Source organism: Centrocercus urophasianus, unplaced genomic scaffold (assembly GCF_019232065.1).
Source record: "Centrocercus urophasianus isolate 14NV4802_14NV808 unplaced genomic scaffold, USGS_Curo_1.0 seq_14, whole genome shotgun sequence".
Lineage (NCBI taxonomy): Eukaryota > Metazoa > Chordata > Aves > Galliformes > Phasianidae > Centrocercus > Centrocercus urophasianus.
In genome coordinates this window covers 30602235-30623082 of record NW_024884586.1, presented here as the reverse complement: position 1 = coordinate 30623082, position 20848 = coordinate 30602235, and positions in this window count along the sequence as shown.

The window sequence follows — 20848 nt, the reverse complement described above, 5'->3', positions numbered from 1 at the left end:
TTTAGAGTCTGCTGCAGGGATGGCAGAAGGCTGGGGGAGGCGGAGGAGGCAGTAGCTGCTTCAGTTATTCCAAGTTAATCTACCTGTAACAAGGAGCCAGCACTGCAAACAGCAGCTAATAAAGTAGTATTCACACAGCCAACCTAGCCTAAATCAAGTATATATTGCTTTGCCTTTTAAGAGGAATTGACAATTACTAAATACAAGGCAGTGAATGTGGCATTATCTAGAAACAAACTTCCAGAAAAGTCTTTTCTGATCCAGTATCAGCCCCTGCAACAGCTAATTTGGACTTCTGTAAGAGTTACATGGCTCAGACAGGGCTGAAATGTCCTTCTTTCTCTCAGCTTGAATGCGTTTCCATACTTCTCCACTAGAGCTGTACTCATCTCCCCGCAAATCATTATCTCTTCCATAACAATTATAAGCAGCTTTCCTTTGTTCAGGTCATCTGAAAAGCTTTTGGGTAGAAACTCAGGCTCAGCTGTGTCCTTTGTGACTATCACATCTAAAGGACAGTGACTTAGACCTATGAATTTAAAGCAATATAAAATGCATCTTTATTTATTTACAAAAATACAAGCTTTTTTCATTTCTTCCTTTCTTTTTTTTCATGTTTAGATAATGTACTTACTCTAATAGTACCCCGTGATATGTGTTTAATGTTGGCATCTGCCTGTAGCAAGGAAGGACTTAGCAGGCACATAAAAAGACATCAGGTTCTGCCAAAATTACTTCTTTAAGCTGCACCATATGGTCAAAGATAAAATTTAATATTGGAAATACCGGTTGTTTCATTGCTGGCTTGAATGCACCAGGGAAAATAAAATATTCACTGCGAAGAATTCATAATTTGACTTAATCTCTTCTAGTTTTATTACAAGGAATGTCAATGCTACCTTTTCTTATCACTCACCTACTCAGTACTCCTTAGCAGATGTAATACAACTGTTCTCTTGCACTTAAATTTAACGATCGCACTGTTCCCCATCCAACACAGCCCTCAAGCAATTAATGCTATCTGAAGTAAAAATAACTTGTCAGTAACTGTGCTAGCCTTTCAGCTGAACATTCTAAGTAGTTTCTCCAATAAAAATGATTTTATAAGGATTTCTGGAGCTCTGCTGAACTACTCAGAGATTTTATATTCCCCAACACTTTTAATTAAGTAAATTTATTTGAAAGCTTAGTCAAGTCTGTTTCAAAAACCAAAAAAAAACACCTTTAATTAGCTGCTGCATTTGTTTTCAAAATTAAATAAATTCAAGATACTATCAATAGCCATTTTTATCTTACATATATATAATAAATAGCATACATATGGATGACATGTCTATTTAATGTCATCTATTTAAATACATCTTAATTGCTTAACTGTTCTTATATGACTGAGACACTTTGGCAAATTTTACCTGAATTTCAGCTGCAAAACAAAGATAATCTGTTGTGATCCCTGTGAATCAGCATTTCAGTTTGCAGAGTCATTGCACAGGTTTGTGAAAAATGAAGCAGAAGCACCACTTACACAGATAACATGCAAGATAAACTTAAGATTGTCTTTTGAATAAATGTGATTTTTTCCTCCCCTCACTTGTGCATGTTATGTAAGACTTAAAGTCTTGTTGTGGATTCTTCACTAAACTGGGATTTGGCATTACTGCCAATGTCTAACATTCTTCATTAGCAAAGTCACTCAAACCAGTCAGTTCAGAAAGTGCTAGAGCCCTCATTATGATACTTATCTCCATTTTTATCTTGATCTGATGCAAACGCAATAAAAGAATGTTGTTCTTAAAAAAATTGCATATGTTAACTTCAAAGGAGTACCCTTAAAATTTATTTACTGATTAAAAAAAGAAAAAAAAGAAAAAAAAGAAAACAACTTGTAAATAATTGGATCTGGCCAGGTAGAAGGTTTGATTAAGATTTGTGTTTCTTCTTTTTTTTTAAACTTCTAATTCAATTAAGATGATAATCACCTTCTGCTGTAATTCACTCTGAATTCACTACGAGATGTAAAATGCTTATAACCAGCCCATGCCCATGGAGAAGCATTACTTGACAGGCTGTTTGCCACTGATATAAAAAAAGTAACAGGTAGTTATCTGGAGAGGTAATCTGCTACTCAATTAGTGTCAAAGCAGGCACAATACCAATCTTGTTCATGTGACCTTTTCAGAGTTTGGGTTACCAATGTTTTCCAGCGCTTCCCTCGGGCAGTATGGGAGACCTGAGAGTTAGAGGTAATACTTTGAGCTACTTTTTAGAAACATTGCCAATATATCTGTGTCAGAGCAGCTCTGTGCTGAAGCTAACAAGCAGGACATGTGAAAAGCTGAATGTTTCTGAAATGACAGTAAATGAGGTAAAAATAACTTGGAGAATGCTTATGTAAGATATCAGAGTTCCTAACGTCCTTTGATAGGTCTATGTAGACAGAAAAGCTGGCAGCGCATTATCAGATACAATTATGTAATGATTTGGATTAGAACTGGTGGGGGGAGGGGAAAGAAGATATTTGTCTACTTGCACACGTGCACAGGCGCACACACTGCTGCAGATTTATTCTACTAAACCTGAAATGTTTAGTGATCACTTACAAAAATGTCTTCCAAAAAAACCCTACTACAACTCTTCACTCAAATAAGTTTTGGTTTGGCTGTGTTGCAGCACTGGTTTCAGTTAGTTCCCAGTCTTTGACTCCATCTTGGTCAAGCTTCAAGAAAATGTAGAGCAACATTTAGTAAACTTGACCTTGTTTTTATTTATTTGTTTGTTTGTTTTGGAAGCAGATTATGAACAATTTTTAAAAAATATTTCCTGTAATTATAGTTTGTAATTAGTGGCCACTTAACTTCTATTTGCCCAGAGAAACCCCAGATCCCACCTATTTCCAGGTGTTTCAGTCTTGGCTGCATTATCTTATTCTAGGAACAGTGCCTGTCCTTAGCTCTTTGAGAAGCCAGGAGGTCAGGCAGCCTGAGGCTGTGTCCTGAGGCTGGCTGACAGTTTGCCCCATTTGCTGGAGGCATGAGTAAATGCCATCAGCTGCCCTCCACCCTTCCACTTGGTTACTGCTGTGCATGAGGCTTGCATCTTGACTCTGCATCTCTCACCCACATTCTTGTTTACATCTTCTCTTCACTTTTCTTGGCTGCTGATCCTGGTTAATGCTCTTGTTCTCCTTCCTTTTACTGAATCTTAATTTTTGGCATATACTGTCTCTTCACAATCATAGAATCATAGAATGGCCTGGATTGAAAAGGACCAAAATGATCATCTAGTTTCAGCCCCCCTGCTATGTGCAGGTTCACTAGCCACTAGATCAGGCTGCCCAGAGGCACATCTAGCCTGGCCTTGAATGCCTCTAGGGATGGGGCTTGCACAACCTCTCTGGGCAACCTGTTCCAGTGTGTCACCACCATCTGAGTGAAAAACTTCCTCCTAATATCTAACCTAAACCTCCTCTGTCTCAGTTTAAGACCATTCCCATTGTCCTATCACTATCCACCCTTGTAAACAGCCATTCCCCCTCCTGTTTATATGCTCCTTTCAAGTCCTGGAAGGCTGCAATGAGATCTCACTGGAGCCTTCTCTTCTCCAAGCTAAACAAGCTCAGTTCCCTCAACCTTTCCTGTAGGAGAGGAGGACTCCAGCTCACAGATCATCTTAGTGGCCCTCCTCTGGACCTGCTCCAAGAGCTTTACTGGGGGCCCCAGGCCTGGATACACAACTGATTCCTGGCAGAGCACTGCTTGCTGACCACCATGTTGTCTGACATTGCTCAACCCTTGCAACTATTCAGCTTTATGGGCTTCATTCAGTCTCTAGCAGTGCTGTTGTTATAGCCCTGAACTCCGATTCTCTCCTGACCGTGTTTATTATTTTGCCACACTCAGAATATGGATTCTGGATTGGCCAGATGCTGTGCTCCTCCAGCAGACCTCAGATCCTGTCTCAGTGGGAACCCTACCCCATTTCCTTCTCATTACAGCCTGGCTGTAGCCTCTAGGTCTAGCTACTGATACACTTCTGGGGATCTCCAAAAGGTTTCATTTATTCCTTGATTGAAGATTATTCTTATAAGTAGATTTTTTTCATGAATTTAAGGAATAATGAAGATTTTTTTTTTCTTTTTCTGCAGATTTCCTTTCAGACTTCTTAAGTTAACTGCCAGACATGAATCATTTACTGATGGGTCTTTAATAGCTGATTGTGGCAGTGAATAATTGATAACTATGTAGAACTACAGAAAATTGTATCCCAAATCATTTTCTCATTGAAAAGAGACAGCTGGTAACCAGCTCAGCCATATCAAATCAGCTGGATTTTACTGCCAATTGCAGTATGAAGATTTCAGAATTAAAAGTCTCTTTTTAAATGTTACAGGGAGTCTTCTTTACTGAGTATATCCTGGTATCTGATATAAATGAACATAATGCATTCATCATTCGGAAGTTCAGCCCTAAAGTCAAATTAAAATTGAAAAAAAGAAAATACAGACTAAATTTATAGCATAAGTATATATTTATGAGCAATAAAGAAGTACCAAAGAAACAGATACAAGATTAAGGAAAAATTCTAGCTTTTAAACAAAAAAAAAAAAAAAAAAAAAAAGGGAGACATTTTTATATTCCACTGGTCTGGGGTGATGGGAATATGATAATCCTATTTTATTTCCCACATGGATCTTTATAAATGAAATATTTAGTTTAGGTATGAATATTCACCTCAACTAAGTACATGGTGGCAAATAAGTACCTGAATTAGTGGAGATTTCTGGTGTGTCTGTTTTGTAGGTTAGCTATCTAGAGAAATATCCTATAGAAGGGTTCTCCTGAGAAATATCTTCTACTTAACTATATTTCCTTGATGTTTATTTGGCAAAGATTTTTTCTTCTTAGAACAGAAATGCTACTCCAGTCTTTTTTAGTTGTTTTTTTTTTTATTTTTTTTTAATATAATTTGTCTAAGAAAAGAATGCTGTAAATTAGATCATAAAAAAGAAAGCTGCAGGTGTAGTTGCCAGCTTGCACAATTTTAAACCCCATTCTGATTCCTACAAGTGACAAAACTTGTAGTTTGCAATCTGTAGAGCTCTAGAATGAGTGAAAAGAGTAAAGTAGACTATGCTGATTGGGATTTGGTAATGTATCATATAACTTCTGGGAATATGAACTGTTGTTTATTAGTTATTCACATGCTACAAGATAGGCACATGCATTCACATACACTTTAACTGGACTATTACATCTTTGCAGCCGAAGAGTTATTTTGAAGAAATGGAAAAGATTTGATGCTTCATTGAAAATAGAGCTGTTTTGGAATGACCTTCCCCAAGGATCTAGCAAACAAAATTAACATCAAACACACATCAGAGGCACGCATTTATATGGCTCATAATGTGTACTGCTCTAAGCAAATAGATTTACAGGATTTTTAAAATTTGAATTTAAAATGCAAACTTGCAATTCAAGGATGTGGAGAAGAGCATTTGATAAACACAGATTTTACTGCACATTTAGCTGTGATCTTTTATAGCCGTTAGTTTATTCCCCTCGTGTTGCATTCAAAATACAAACTTGTTTGACAGACCGACAGATTTCCAAATGCACAAAGAAAGTCAGGTACCCTACAGTCTGATAGCCAGTGGAGTAACTTGCATTAATCATTATGCCTTGGGAAAGTTTCCACTTCAAAATGTTTCTTAAGCAAACTCATAACTTTCACAGTAAGATTTCATGTTATTGAATATTGAGGCTATCCTTTCACAGGCCTTAACTCTGGGTTTTTGCACTGCCATAGTGCTCACCCATCACAGTCAGGCACATACACGTATAAAAAAAAAATTATAGTAGCTTTAATACCAGATTTATGGTGGATGTTGAACCACATGTTAGTTAGACCACCATAAATCTTGCTAAATTTGGACAAACAGTATTTGGCCAAAACGGTTTGAGCAGATTTGGAATGGTAAACTACATTAATCTTACACGGATACTTTGTGTAACGCAGCTGCAACATTTTCATGCAGTTTGGTTTTGATTCTGTGGGTGAACCATGGTCTGAACTCAACTCTTGGCCCTAGGATAGGGCTGGAGGCTGCTCTGGATGATATTTCTTTCCTTTAGTGCCAGTGGGAGGATTTCAACTGCATAAACTGTTAGAAGTTAGTCTGTTCTGGGAATCCCCTTGAGATAGCTGCCAGGGCTGTTCCAAAAGATAACTTTTGCATCCTAGGGTGGAAATCACGTGTATGAAGAAAACAAATTTGACTTTTACCACAGAGCATTTCTCAAATCGCAGTCAAAGACAGAATTAAAGGCATGCAACAAGAGATAAAAGATCAAAATCCAACCCAGTATTATAAGAATGTATGGAGGAGAACCAGAATTACTCTGTTACGCGTTTGTGCAATTCTTATCTTTCTCACAGTAACATCTCTCAGGGCCATACAGTGGTTATATCTTTCTGTATTTTTACTTGCTATAGAGCAGAGACCATGCCAACCAAGTTTTCACATAAAGAAGCTCGCTATTTACAGACACTGTTCTCTTGTCCAGCTTTTCTCATAATTCTCTGCAGATTTCCCATTGACTATGACAAGCTGTGCACTAAAGATAGACATGGGGAGAGCGAGTGGGCGACTTTGTGGTTCTGAGCTGTCTGCTGGGTTAAAACCAAAGCAGTCATTAGTATAGCTGGAAAACAACAAATTACAATACATGCTGCTTTTCTTTAGAATATTTTGTTTTAATTTGAATTATAAATACAAGAACTTTAGGATAGTGATTTCATTTGGCTCTATAGATTGTGAGATATTCAGTTCCTGAGGCAGTCATTCTATCAACTTTACCTGCTTGAATTTAAGGAGAATTTCCTATTTTGAAATCCTTTGTATTCAAAATGGAAGTTCTTAAAAAACAAACAAACAAAACAAAACAAAACAAAAAAAAAACCAAAAAACCACATAAACAGATTTGAGAGACAGAAGTATCTCTAAACAGCCTTACGCTAAAATATCAGTATGCTGACTGCACTGATATATAAAAAGTCACAGAATGCAATTTGCTGCTAGCACTACTGTGGAATTACCCAGTGGAAACTATAGGAGATATACAGTGTACCCAGATTCTTCTGCATGCCTTTTTCTCACATAATTTGTTTCCCATGTCACTGAATATGTATTTACTTTATTCAGTATATCATATGACTTCACAAGGAACAGGTGAGGGTAAAACCTATCTGGTTATATTCCCTGACAGACTCACTGAAGGAAATAACTGTCATCAAATGAGTTACCACTTCAAGTGGTGGAAATCTTTTTGCCTCTATACCTACAAATACTTTTAAATATGAGCAGGGAAGTTTCTTGCTCTACCATCTGCCTTCAAATTGTAGACACAATCAAGATATTGATTTTATCATGAACGATAATCTTTCAGCAATTGCAGTCAACCTTCTAGTGTGCTACATGTGATAAATATATTTGTATTTCTTCTAACCACAGGGCCTAGGTAAGGTTTCACCTCTTCTTTTGCGAACATCCTCTTCTTTCTCATAGCTACCAATCACAGAATCACAGAATCACAGAATCACCCGGGTTGGAAGGGACCTCAAGGATCATGTAGTTCCAACCCCCCTGCCTAGCAGGGCCACCAAACACACACATTCAGATCAGGTTGCCCAGGACCCCGTCCAACCTGGCCTTAAACACGTCCAAGGACGGGGCATCCACAACCTCCCTGGGCAGCCCGTTCCAGGGCCTAACCACTCTCCTTGTAAAGAACTTCCCCCTAACATCTAACCTAAATCTTCCCTCCTTCAACTTGGATCCATTTCCCCTAGTCCTGCTGTTGTCAGCCCTTTTGAAGAGTTTACTCCCCTCCTGGGTGTAGGCTCCCTTCAGGTATTGATAGGCTGCAATGAGGTCACCCCGCAGCCTTCTCTTCTCCAGGCTGAACAAGCCCAACTCCCTCAGCCTGTCCTCATAGGGGAGGTGCTCCAGCCCCCTGATCATCTTAGTCGCCCTCCTCTGGACCCTTTCCAAAATCTCAATGTCTTTCTTGTACTGAGGGCTCCACACCTGGACACAATCATCTTGTTCTTCTCTGCAGAGTTGGCTTCTATTTCAGACCAGGAAAACAACTTTCATTCCAGAAAGCTTACTTGTTCATTCAACTGTATTTTTCACTACTGTAAGTTAATATGTTTTACCTGCAAACTTAGCATCACATACATTCTTAAGCCATCATGACTGACACATCATTCATAGTTTTCTGCTCCTTCTTATTCAGTGAATAGACCAGTTGGCATAAGAAGAAAAAGAAGTCTTGAATCTGGGCAAGAATTCACCTTGGTAGATTTTGCTCAATGTATGTGGGGTTTTGCACAGTGGGTGCAGCAGCAGATCAGAATGACCTCATTTCTACAGTAAAGAGCTGCAATATTTTTTGCGCATGTACCAAGTTAAGAGAATGTAGGATCCCTTGTATTGAACTTAGAATTAGTTCGTACAGGATGAATGGTATCAACAGTATTTTTGCATATGCAAGTTTCTGAAATACTGGGGTTTTCTTCTTGTTATATGTCTAATTGAAATATCTGTAAGCAGGCAATGTTTTGGTATAATGTGTGTAATGTGCCATGCAGCCTGTGCTTGGGGAACAATTTTTTTAAACAAAAGTAGTTTCCAGAATGTTATATGGGCAAAAAAAAAAAAAAAAAAAAGGAGTCCTTTCAAAGTCAAGCAATCACTGAAAACTGCTGTAAGAGAAACTGAAGTATAGATATATACTGTCAGTATATACTGAGAGGACTGACAGTATATAGGCTTTGTATTGCCTATTATACTGGAACAGCAATTGCTGTACTAAGAAACTGGATTGTCCCAGAGCCAGCCTGAGGAAACTGGGACACTAAGTAATCTGAGAGGACACACATACAGATAGACAGTTTCAAAGTGGTACAGGTAATGGAAGATAAAAAACTTGGAGCAGTTGTAAAGAGAATGAGGTTTAATGATAATGTTTGTGAGAAAAAACAATTTGGATTATTTTTTAGTCATATTTCTTTTCCCCAAAAATGATGTTTTATGAAAACAGTAACTTTGGAAATGTACCCAACTTTGGAAAAAAGAAAATCACATTGCTTTCTGGCAACAATGAGAAGAAGGGAATAATGACTGATGAGTACCTGGTGGGTTTGTGGTAAGGATACTTGGGCTCTGAAAGACCTTGGGGGACTAAATCACAGCAGTACCTATAATTTATCCTTCCAAACTGCACAGGAGTTGTCTGTCTGCCAAGTAGGTGTTGGGAAGTTGCCTCCATGAACTATCTGGCATTTATACAAAGCAAAACAGATCCAAGGAGAGGTTTTAAACTAAAAGAGGGTAGATTTGGGTTATCTGAAAGAGTCCTTACTGGTTTGCCCTCAGGCTCATGGGAGAGCTGAGCATTGACTCTCATACTGTCCCTGAAGACATATGTCTCTACATAGAGCTTTGTGTCAAAGGGGCTTCTTATTCCAGCAGGGGGAAATTCAACAAACGTATCATATATCTTTCGTTCCATCTAGAGAGCTTATTTATTTGGTCAGGTTACTCTGAGATGCCACAGTTCAAATAAGAGTAAACTATAAAAAAATTTACCACAATACTGGCTTAAGTTGAAACTTGAAAAGGGTCTGGTAATTTAAGTATAATATATACTTGAAAATTCATAAAAGAGGATCTCGGTAAAAAAAAAAAAAGTCCTTGACAGAATAATGGGGGAGACAGGATGAAATTAAGCAGCATAAGGATGCAGTCTTGTCACAAAACATAGTGTTTAATAGCATAAACTATTTTGAACATAGAGGGTCAAGGAGAGGAGGATGAGCCTATGAAAAGATTTTTTTGTCTGAATGCTGTTAATGTTAATGATCCTTAGTACAAATTAATTTCAGTAAATCAGGAATGATTCTTGCATGCAGGATGGAACCAGAAACTCTACCAAAGGAGAAATAACATATAATCTCAGTATACCTGTGACACTGTCAGCTTGGAAATCATTTTAGCATCTGCAATGCAACCTTTTGTGATACTGTAACAGAAAAAAAAAAATTAGTAGCAAAACGTATGATGGAGAGGCTTGTAAAATTCTAATGCATTATTTATGCAAAGTAAATCTATTATTATGCAAGAAAACATTCCTATTTAACTCATCTGGTGGTTGTACAGCTTGTTCAGTTTATGAAATGCTGGCAGTCATTTTTGTTCTTACATCCTCATTATCAAAGCTATCAGTTCTCACTCCTTTTAACCCTATGGCAGTACTAACTGAATATTCAAGGTGTCCTTCTCGTCTTTTCAATATAAGTTAATAAATTATTAGTTCAAGCCTTTACTGTTATATTTTTAACCATGTAGTTCAATACACTGAAAATAAAAGAAAGCATGTGTTGAGAACAGCAAAGATATTTGATTTCATTAAAGGCTGTCAGAGCATCATAAGCTTTTAGCTAGTAATGACTTCAGGAAGTACAAAAGGCTTGACCATATTTTATTGCTATTTTTCGTCAGTCCTAGATGAGATGTTGAAAAGTATTTGATTACATCATGTGGAATTTAATTTAAAAAAAAAACCCTTATATCGGCTTGCATTATTATTATTATCTTGAATACATTTGGACTCTGTGGGATGATGACACTATTTTAGTTTTGTTTAGTTTATTTGGGTTTTGCTTTTGCCTCGCAAAAGTATGTTTTTTTTCCATCCTCTGTCTACTTCTGTTGAAAGGAAGAGGAGGAAGGGGACTTCTGCACAGTACATCTTCAGAAATAACCAAATGCATGTTGTTATCATTTAATTAGTTATCCTTGATAAAGTACATCACTAAAATGTAACTCTGCGTGAAAATGTTGTGATGCTGTCAAGATAATCAAGCAGAAAACTGATTTAAATACAATACGTCATGTACAAGTAATAAATGCTGATATTTCATCATCTTCCTCCAAGGACATCTTTCCCCATACAGGGAATGCACCCAGCACAAACAAGAGAGCAAACAAATAATTCCGTTGTGTTGCTGAGCCAGATGAACAGTCTTTTCTCAGCCATGGCGAGCACTGTCCTCTGACAGCAGAGCTGCTGGACACAGTGACACCATTTGTATGACCAAATGTGCAGCCACACTAGCAGATTGTACAGCTGTGTTAGAGCTCACCATCTCTTTGTTAGAAACACCCAACTTTCAACAGAATGACTAACTTCTTCCTACCACACTGTCTAGTTAACACATAGACCATACAACAGCTCAGAGGTCAAGAAGACCCAAGAAATGTTACCAGTCTGTTATGATGTATATATATATACAGTGTATATATATGTATATGTATACATATACAGTATTATAAGCGGCTCTCTGATTGTGCTGACTACTATCCATGCCAGTGGATAGTGGGAAAATTGCATGTAGTAGTAAACCCATAAGTTGTATGTTATTGCAGGAGTAAAGATTAGAGTGCCTGATGCATCTAGTCTCAAGAGATGAAATCAATTGTGAATTCCCTAACAGCGTTGGCGTAAGCATCCAGCAAGAAGTTGGAAAAGTCCTCTGTAAGTGTGACTCATACTGTAAGCAAGCAGGAACGAGTGAGAAGAAGTGATGCTAACAATCATATACTTAAGAGAGAAGAGGAAAAAAAGTGCTCAAAAGCAGAGTTATGCACAAGGGACTTCATGCCATTGTAGTCAGTAAAACTGGAGAGAATTACTATGATTAAAATCAAATCAAGAAGTCCAAATGTGATTTCATTCCGGCTGTGTGAGCTGCTGGGACTGCAGATGAAGAATAGTTTAAAGACATTTGATTTTTGCAGAGAAAATGAAATTCTTACAGCTGATGTTTAAAATGTATTTTAGAGCAGTTTAGTGTTTGTAGAGATCAGTCTTTCAACTGATGCTATTCATAGACTAATAACAGCATCTGTGAGATGTGACATACCCATTTATTACATGCAATTCTGTGAAAAAGCGGAATGTTTAATTTGTATTGAAATCAATGGAAGTTGTGAATGCTCTGCTTCTCACAGAACTGGGTTTTTATCTGGAAAAAAGGATGCTAAACAGTGTGATATTCACCTTCACTATTGTAAATGTTTGTGGAGAAATCTATAGACAGCTCTGCAGTGAACACTGCATCTTTGTTAGGATCGGGGGGGATGGCTTATTATAATTAAAACATTTTATTACCCTAAGAGAAGAAACATATCACTGTGTAGGCTTACCAGGTCTGTTCTGGTAGGCTTACCATGGTTCTGTTGGAAGTGTTAGAAAAATTAGTTCTGAACCTTCATGAACCATCTTGGTTCCACCTGTTTCATGCAGAAGGGGCACAAGCAAGAGATACACTGCACTGCTGCCAGACCTGGGTGAACAGCATGCCAAGCTGAGTATGGTCACAAAGCTCATTGTTTAGGAGAGATGGAGTTCTTTAAAAAAATAATAATAATAATAATCTGGTAGTCATTTGTTAAAATTGAAGTATTCTACTGGAAAATCCAGATTTGTTTTACTAAAACAGCTTTTGCTGAGATTGAGTATCATTTTTCATAGTTAGGCTTTTCTAAAGAACCAGTCTAAAGAAAATGCCATCTAAGATGGGCTTCAGTAGAACTTAGGTCACATGAATTTGGTTCTTAGAGACCATGATGAATCAGAATGTTTTAGGTTTGTATCACGATATATCAAATTTAGATTCAGACTATATTTTCACCTTCATGCTTTAATGACTGGTGTATTTCAATTATAAAATTCAGGATATAAATCTAGGGATCAACTTGATGACAGTGGGCAATAAATCTGTGATATCATTTTTATGCACTTCTTATAAGATCCTGTTTAAAAATTCCTATGATAGTTTTGCTACAATAATTAACTTAGTGTGAATTTCCTGGAGCTCATGTAGGACAGTTAAAACCCAGTGATAAATGCTGAAAGAAATGGAATCAGTAATTATTGTGATAATCAATGTTTAGCATAATTAGTAAATAAAATTCACCTAGAAAATCAATTATTCATTAACATGGCAAAATATTAGTGTAGTGATCTCTGTAGGTTTTTGGTCCTGATTATATCGAAAATTATATTTCAGGGAAGTGTGCTAAAGAATGGCTACAGCCTGGTTCCTTAACATGTAATACACATTTTGGTTAATTTTGGGCAGCCTCATATCTTCACATCGATCTTCTGTCTTTAGAAATATTATTCTAACTCTTTTTGAGGTTATTCATGGAGCTATGCAGCTGTGTGATACAAGCAACTTTCTTGTCCATTGTGATTGCTTTGCTGTTTCTCAATGTAATTTTGAGTGTATTTTGTTTTTTAGGTAATTCAAACCTCTCCTATTTATAAAGGTAACAGTCTTGATTAGACTGGGCTAATTTAAAAGGCAAGCCAAATCTAAGTAGCTTTTTAAAATTTATATCCTGAGTTATTATAAGCTCTGTCACAGTAACCTTCTAGACATTATAAGCAAGTCATGTAAGTCATTAGCAGCTAATTCGGAGGACCTCCAGCTGAAAATGCCTTTAAAGGCCATATTTCTGAAAATTATTCTTTACAATATACTGTTAATGTTGACCAGCAACGATACCCAGCACTCAATAAAGTACACTATAATGTTGTCGTGGTAAGCAACTGAACATATGCATACAAAATACAATCACTGTAAGGTTTTAAGTATCTTACTTTTTTTGATTGGAGACAGATACACTCAAACATTTAATTTAATAATACAATCTTATTTTCTTCCTCCTCTAATCTTTAGCTGGATTTTGAGATAGCCAGAAATGTAACTGTATGTTAAAGGGACTAGTCTACTCCGTAAGATAACTTCCTGGTCATCAGTTGGTCATTTTCATGTTTTTGTTTCATGAAATGAAACTCTTCTCTTAGCCATAGGCTTTTGCAGTGTTAGGGGATTAACTAGATTTTCTTTTGGCTCCTAAATCACCAACAAACAGCTACACTGTTAGCAGTCAGTGTAGTCCTAATTACAGGCTGTTGTAAGAGAGAAAGCAAATGCAGATTCAGTTTGATTTACATATTGAATGAAGCTCATTTTACATTCTGATAGTTCTGTCTCCTAGATCTCTCTGAGTTTGTTTTATTTCTTCATTGCCCCCCCATGCGATGTAAATTGTAAAAATTGCAGCGCTCACATGATTTTATCATCATCTCTTTCCTCCACTTAGTAATATTGATGTCAGTCCAGGAACCTACAGAGCTTCTATGGGGTTTGGTTTGCAGGCTCAGACTGAAGCCTCAGGACAAGGCGTATGAGACAAAATGCCCAGGGGGGCAGTGGAGTCACTGTTCCAGGAGGTTTTCAAGAACCATGTAAATGTGGCAGTGAGGGACATGGTTTAGTGAGCATGGTGGGGATGGGTCATGGTGAGATGGTGGGACAGTTGGACAAGATGATCTTAGAAGTCTTTTCAGACCTTAATTATGCTATGATTCTATAACACACGTCTACTCCTCCATTTTCATTTCCATGGGATCTTCCGTTGCACATGAGAGATGAGAGCTGTAGCACACTCCTGCAGTTTCTGATCTCAGCACCTAAGGAACCCCTCATCAGGAGGTGCTACATCATGTCTCACTACAAAGAGCACAGAAAAGTGCACAACTCATGTTTCTCTACTTGTCCTTGTCAACCAAAAATAGAAGCTGTGAAATACTACATGATTAATGTTGCTCTATTCTTTGCAGTCCAAATTCAGGAACCAAGGCTCTGCTCAGGAAAAAATGTGCAAGAGTGCTTCTGCATCTTTACTGCAAATAAGCTGAAATGCAAAAATAACCATGCACATTGCTAATTATCTGCTAAACTGCAGCAGCACACTTCTGAAGGCTACAAACTGCTTGTTGTTGCTTATGTGGCAAACATAGTTTGAATAAAGCACAAGGGCACAGTGGGATTTACATTGTTTTGTTGGCAAATACAATGTGGGAGGCAATCCATAACCCTTATGCTGTACACCAGCACACAGCTTCCTGTGGTTTGGAAGGAAAAGCCACAGACAGATGTTAGATCTCCCACAGTCTGGTAATAAAGGCATTGTACCCAACAGCTGTATTTTGCAATCATCCTAGGATACAGCTCCCCAGATAAATATAGAAAGATGTGCAGATAGTTTTGAGGTATTAATGGGAATGCAGTTTCTTCACAGATAGAGTACATTAAAAGCCTTCCCCTCCAGGGGATTCCCTTCCCCCTTCAGGGAGATCATCTTCAACTGCTCAGCAAGTTCCCCAGCTGGCTGGGGATGCAGGCTGTTCTGCTGGTGTGCAGCTGGCAAGGATGGTTGCAGCAGAATAGTTCTGTGTTCTGGCAAGTCTCAAATAATTCATATCCACTTGGGTCCTGCAGCCCTCTTATACAGAAGAATACAATGACTTTAGGATCACAAGCTAAATCATCCTTAGCTATTTTTTAACATTGTGTTAGCTATTCACATTTTTCTTAACTGCAGTCTTCTGATGCATTCTTTGTGACTTAACATATTTTCATTATGAAATGAAACTCATTAAAGAACAAATTAAGACACAAATCATTTTTATATGCTTTCTGAGTTCATTGTAACTTGTTACCATTCCTTTCTACTCCTTGTCTTGTCAAAAACTTGTCAATAATATTAAAATTTAGTATACCAGAATTGGTAGGGGGTGATTTGGACTTTTATTATCCCATTTCCTCATTTCAAAAATGTTTTTAAAAAACTTCCATGTAAGCATCAGTTTAGGAAAATGTTATATATCAAAGTGGATTCACTTTGATCACACTTGATTAACTGTGAGTGACTTCTCACAGCTCCTTCTTTGCTGTAGTCCTTTCCCAACTTTCAGACAGAGTTCTAGGGAGTGGTGCAAAAGGGACACTCTTAAATTTCTATTTCTAATGACAGCATTTCAAAAGCTTATTCTTTCCACTGCAGTTCCATCCAAAAAACTGGTTTTTGGATATAGTAGGTTAATAGATGCTACTACCTGGACAGTAGTACATATGAAAGGCTGTGGGAGACCATGGCCTGAATATCATTCCATGCATGCACAGGCATTGCTTTATGGAAAATTAATGTAAACTATCTTCCTAAAATATTTGTTTCCAAAAAACAGTAATTATGACCAGAACGCAGAATCTGAGCTACCAAGACAGATCCACATCTTTCTGTTGTCCATGTTCTTGCAATATGGTGCCCTAAAAGTGGAAGCATTTGAAAAACAGAGGTAATTCTAAGGCTTTTCTAAGGCTATTCACTAATGTTTTCAGAATCACCCCAAAACCTTAGACTAGTCATTTGAAAGCTATAATTATTTTGAATTCTCTCATGATTAATTTATTCTTATATAGTTAGAACATAATTGTTTCATCAGTGTTCCTGTACACAAAGACTTTACAAGAGAAAAATAGTTGATCAAGTGCAGACAAATCATTTTTAATTCATTCTTAACAGGAAGAGTAGTGTGGAAAACTGCAAGTAGGAGTTAAGTGACAAGTGTGTAATTAGGTGCAAATTGCTTGCACACTGGTATTAAGTAAAACAGTCAAACATCAAATAATAACATAAAAAAGCTTTCAAAGAAGACTATCAATATTTCAATGCCATGACTGCCAAATAATTGTTAGTCCTCATATGTCACTGAAAGTATGGGTGTGAACTTTTGACAGTGCCTCTTGCATTAATTTAGATTAAGCCAGGATGTGAAAGAAATATTTCATGAAGACTAGAAGTTTTTTCACAGTTACACACATTGGTAAAATAAAATGAGATCTAGGGAGAATAAAAACTCTTCTAGAAGTTCTGTCTTTTGGGGTGAATCCAGGTGGAGTTAAAAGCCTTTTGAAACATCGTGCCTAGGCACATAACTCAGAGCTGTAAATGACATTATGGGGGCCAGACACTTATATGTTACAAGGAGCTTTTCTTTACCTAAATGACAGATCTGGATCTATCAGCTTAATAGAATTGACTTTGAATGCCTCAACATAACTTTGAAAATGAAAGGAATCATTAGAACATCATCTGCATAAGAATGAATGTATCTCTGAGATAGTGTTTTGAATAGATGCCAGATTTTGTTGATTAACAAAATATTTATTCTAATCCACCATGAAACTGAAAACACACAAGTAACATGCTATACTGCAATACCATTGTATGGCTGCAACCAATTATTGCAGCTATGTAAATTTATATTCCTTTACAATGAAATAAGCAATCTAGAAGGAGATATTAAAGATATTGTGAATATAGTTCCTGAATATGTTGGGCATATAAGACAAAAAGCAAAGATAGCAATGCCTCAGTAAAGCTTTCCATGTGATAGAAAGAAGGCAGAAACTATTGCTCACTGAGTCATCTATCTGAATTTAAATGGTCTGCTTATTAACAAGTTCTTCCAAGACAGCACAGAAAACCTATGACTGAAGCAAGAAAAGTACCTGTATTTCCTGAGTGTCTTCCAATATCAGAACTAAAGGAAGATCATGTAAGCATTTGGAAGATCTTAAATGCTTATGGTGAAATCTCAGGCCGGTGTTCAGAGTAAAAGATCCTGCCTCTCACAGAGACTGGTATTGTTCTGCTCAGTGAGATTTTAGAATAACTTAATGGCTTCACATAGTGAAATGGAGAACTTACTTGGGCAATACTGGATGTGTCTGCACTAAGGACTGAGGAAAAGGAGTGCAATCACTCTGCAGGTGTGACATGGGGCATGGGCCTACAGGGAACAGTATTGGTAGGTAGCTGCAGAGCCTGATGTCTTCTTGTGTATCTTCTCTTCAGCAAGCAGTAATTCCATGGGGTGTGAATGACTACAGAAGGAACATGGTAACCAGCTAGCAGCCACCATAGCAAAAACAGAAACATAATGGTATTTATGGGATAGGCAGAGCAGTGGCTCTTGTTTCCATCCTGGAGGCATTATCCTGCCACGCTGCTCCATTGTAACGGATTTGTCAGACCATCCACAAAATAATATTGTCAGTGAGTAAATATAAAAATGTTATGCTGTGTTGTTAGTAAAGTGTTGGATTTATTGAGGAGAAATTAAGGACATGCTTTATCTAATCACAGTTCATACACATAAATATTTGCTACTGTTTTTCAGCGTATCTAAATACATCTTCCTGGATAAATATGTTCTATTAGCTAGTATTTCATTCTCCATTTCCATCCCAAGAGAACATTATCCTCATTCACATATCTAATTTGGAAAATGAAATCTTTAAGCTTTGCCTTTTCTGTGTATTTCTTGTTGGCATTTTTTGCCACGGCAGCATACCTTGCTCTGTCACAACACTTTCTGTTGCTGACATTATCCCTGGAGCTCTCAGGGGCATAGAGAGATGATGTGGTTATATGTCTAGTTAGGCAGACTTTCACGTTTGCAACTTTTTTCAACCAAGTGTCAAAAAACATTAGGCAGAGAAGAAAACAAAGATGAATACAGCAGTTTTTTCCCACCGTGGCCTATTTTCACTGCTGGAGCCTAGTATAAAAACTTCTCAGGTGGTATTATCCCTGACGAAGCAACATTGGACTGGTTTATGAGCTTGAGGCTACAGCCGGAATATCAAGTCACTAGAGAAAAATCTCAGCTTGAGGGCAACAGGTGAGTATCCACATGAATACATCTTGTCTCAATAGACTGCCAGAGGGCAAACCTATGATGGATGAGGTCTGGCACAATAGGTTGCAGGGGAGAGAAGAGACAGGCAGTGCTGTAAACACATGATGGAGAGCTCCAAATTGTGGAAGAAGTCAGGGGTTAGTTAAAGGAGATCAGTTTCTGGACATGATGTGAGAGGGAAAATATAATCACATATGATGAATACACAACAGATTAGAAAAATTGTTACATTACCCTCCCTTCCACAGCTATTACCTTCACTTCATCTTCTTTCTCAATGCCCACTCAGCATATTTATAATTAATATTTGTTAATCAGCCTTCCAGAATTGAAGTAGATTAAAGATTTAAACTGGACACTGCAATAGCATTGAAGGAAAACAGAGGGTAAATAAATGATTTCCAAACATAAATCTCAGCACTGATTAGTTATTTTGTGTGATCAAGAGACCATGAAAAATTGTATAAGTGGAGAACGGTAGATTATCTTCTGAAAGTTCTTATTTAATTACTATGAAACGCTGGTTCATTTTAAAGATATAGTGTACTCCTTGTCTTTCTGAGCTTTGAGGGTACGGAATTTGTTTACCTGTACCTGTACAGAGCACTTCTATCTGTGTCTTGTTTCTTTTTTGGATGCCTGTGATCACAGAAAGTAATTATTTCTATGTGTTCTAATATAGAAGTTCTAATGATTTTGCACCTCTGTCAGGGAGTGTTGTCATCCTACACTGCCAGTCAGTGCATAGGGACCAAAGGTGTCCTGGATGTGCTTAGCAGCAGTACAGATGCAGTAGCTTCTTACTCTTCCTAAGACAAGTAGGAATTTTGAGTACCACAAGCTGGGTACCTCAGTGAACAGTGGCTTTATGAATATCAAGCTGCACCACATATGTATCTATGTATCTATCTGGCTAACATCAGTTTGGGGCAGGTAATGCTACATGATAATGCTGTACAGCTCAGATACAGCTTGGTATGAAAAACCCAACCCCTTTTTCTTCCTATTGAAGCTGCTTCTAGACTTAGAGGTACAGCTGTCAGGCATAAGTAACATCCTTCATATCAGATGTGTCGATAGTGTATTAAACACAAACCAGAGCAATTCACTTCCACTAATGGCCAGTTAGAAAATGAAGAATCTGTTGTTGCTCTATCACAATAAAGATGTGTGGCCAGCTCATCAGCTGGGATAGAAAAAATCTGCATAGAAGGAACCTCACTTGCTACATTAGTAGCCTAATTAACCACAACTAAGTCCTGTTAGCAACATAGATGAACAACTCTGCCAGTAATTTCTGAACTCAGCACCTAATTCCTGTGACATTTGGCAGAAATGCTGAGATAGTTAAGCTCCCATTAGCATAGTGAACACTGCTGACTAAGAGAGATACCTTGTAATTGCTTTGATTGAAGGAAAAGTTCAGTGTTGGTCTTAGTCCTGGTAGAGACACATTTATAGAAGTTTGTCCTTCAAAAAGTGGGGAAACTGAACATAAAGAAACCCAGCAGGGAAGATCATGTCTTACTTATACCATCCAGCAGCTTTCTGCAAGGGAGTCTAGAAATGGGAGGAGAGCTGGCTAACGGCTAGGGGATTGCAAGCAGCTTCTGGAGTAAGAAATCAGTTGTGGTGTCTCAACTTTTGGAGATAAAAGGAAGGATAAACAGAGTTTTTTTAAAAATGTTTTAAGTAATCAAAAGGTGCATCTTGCATCATCTTGCTCGCCAGCAGGTTGAGGGAGGTGATCCTGCTCCTCTACTCTGCACTGGTGAGGCCTCAAGTGGAGTACTGCATCCAGATGTGGAGTTCTCAGTATATGAGAGACATGGACCTGTAGGAGGGTATTCACAGAAGGTCCACAAAAATGATCCAAGGAATGGAACACCTCACCTACAAGGACAGGCTGAGAGGGCTGGAGCTGTTCAGCCTGGAGAAGAGAAGGCTCCGAGGTGACCTGAGAACAGCCTGTCAATATCTAAAGGAGAGCTACAAGAAAGAAGGGGGAAGAGTCTGTAATAGGATCTGTAATGATAGAACAAGGAAAAATGGCTTCAAGCTATGAGAGGGTAGATTTAAGTTGGATATAGGAAAAAGACTTTTATGTGAGGGTGGTGAGGCACTGGAACAGGTTGCCAGAGACATGGTGGATGCCCCATCCC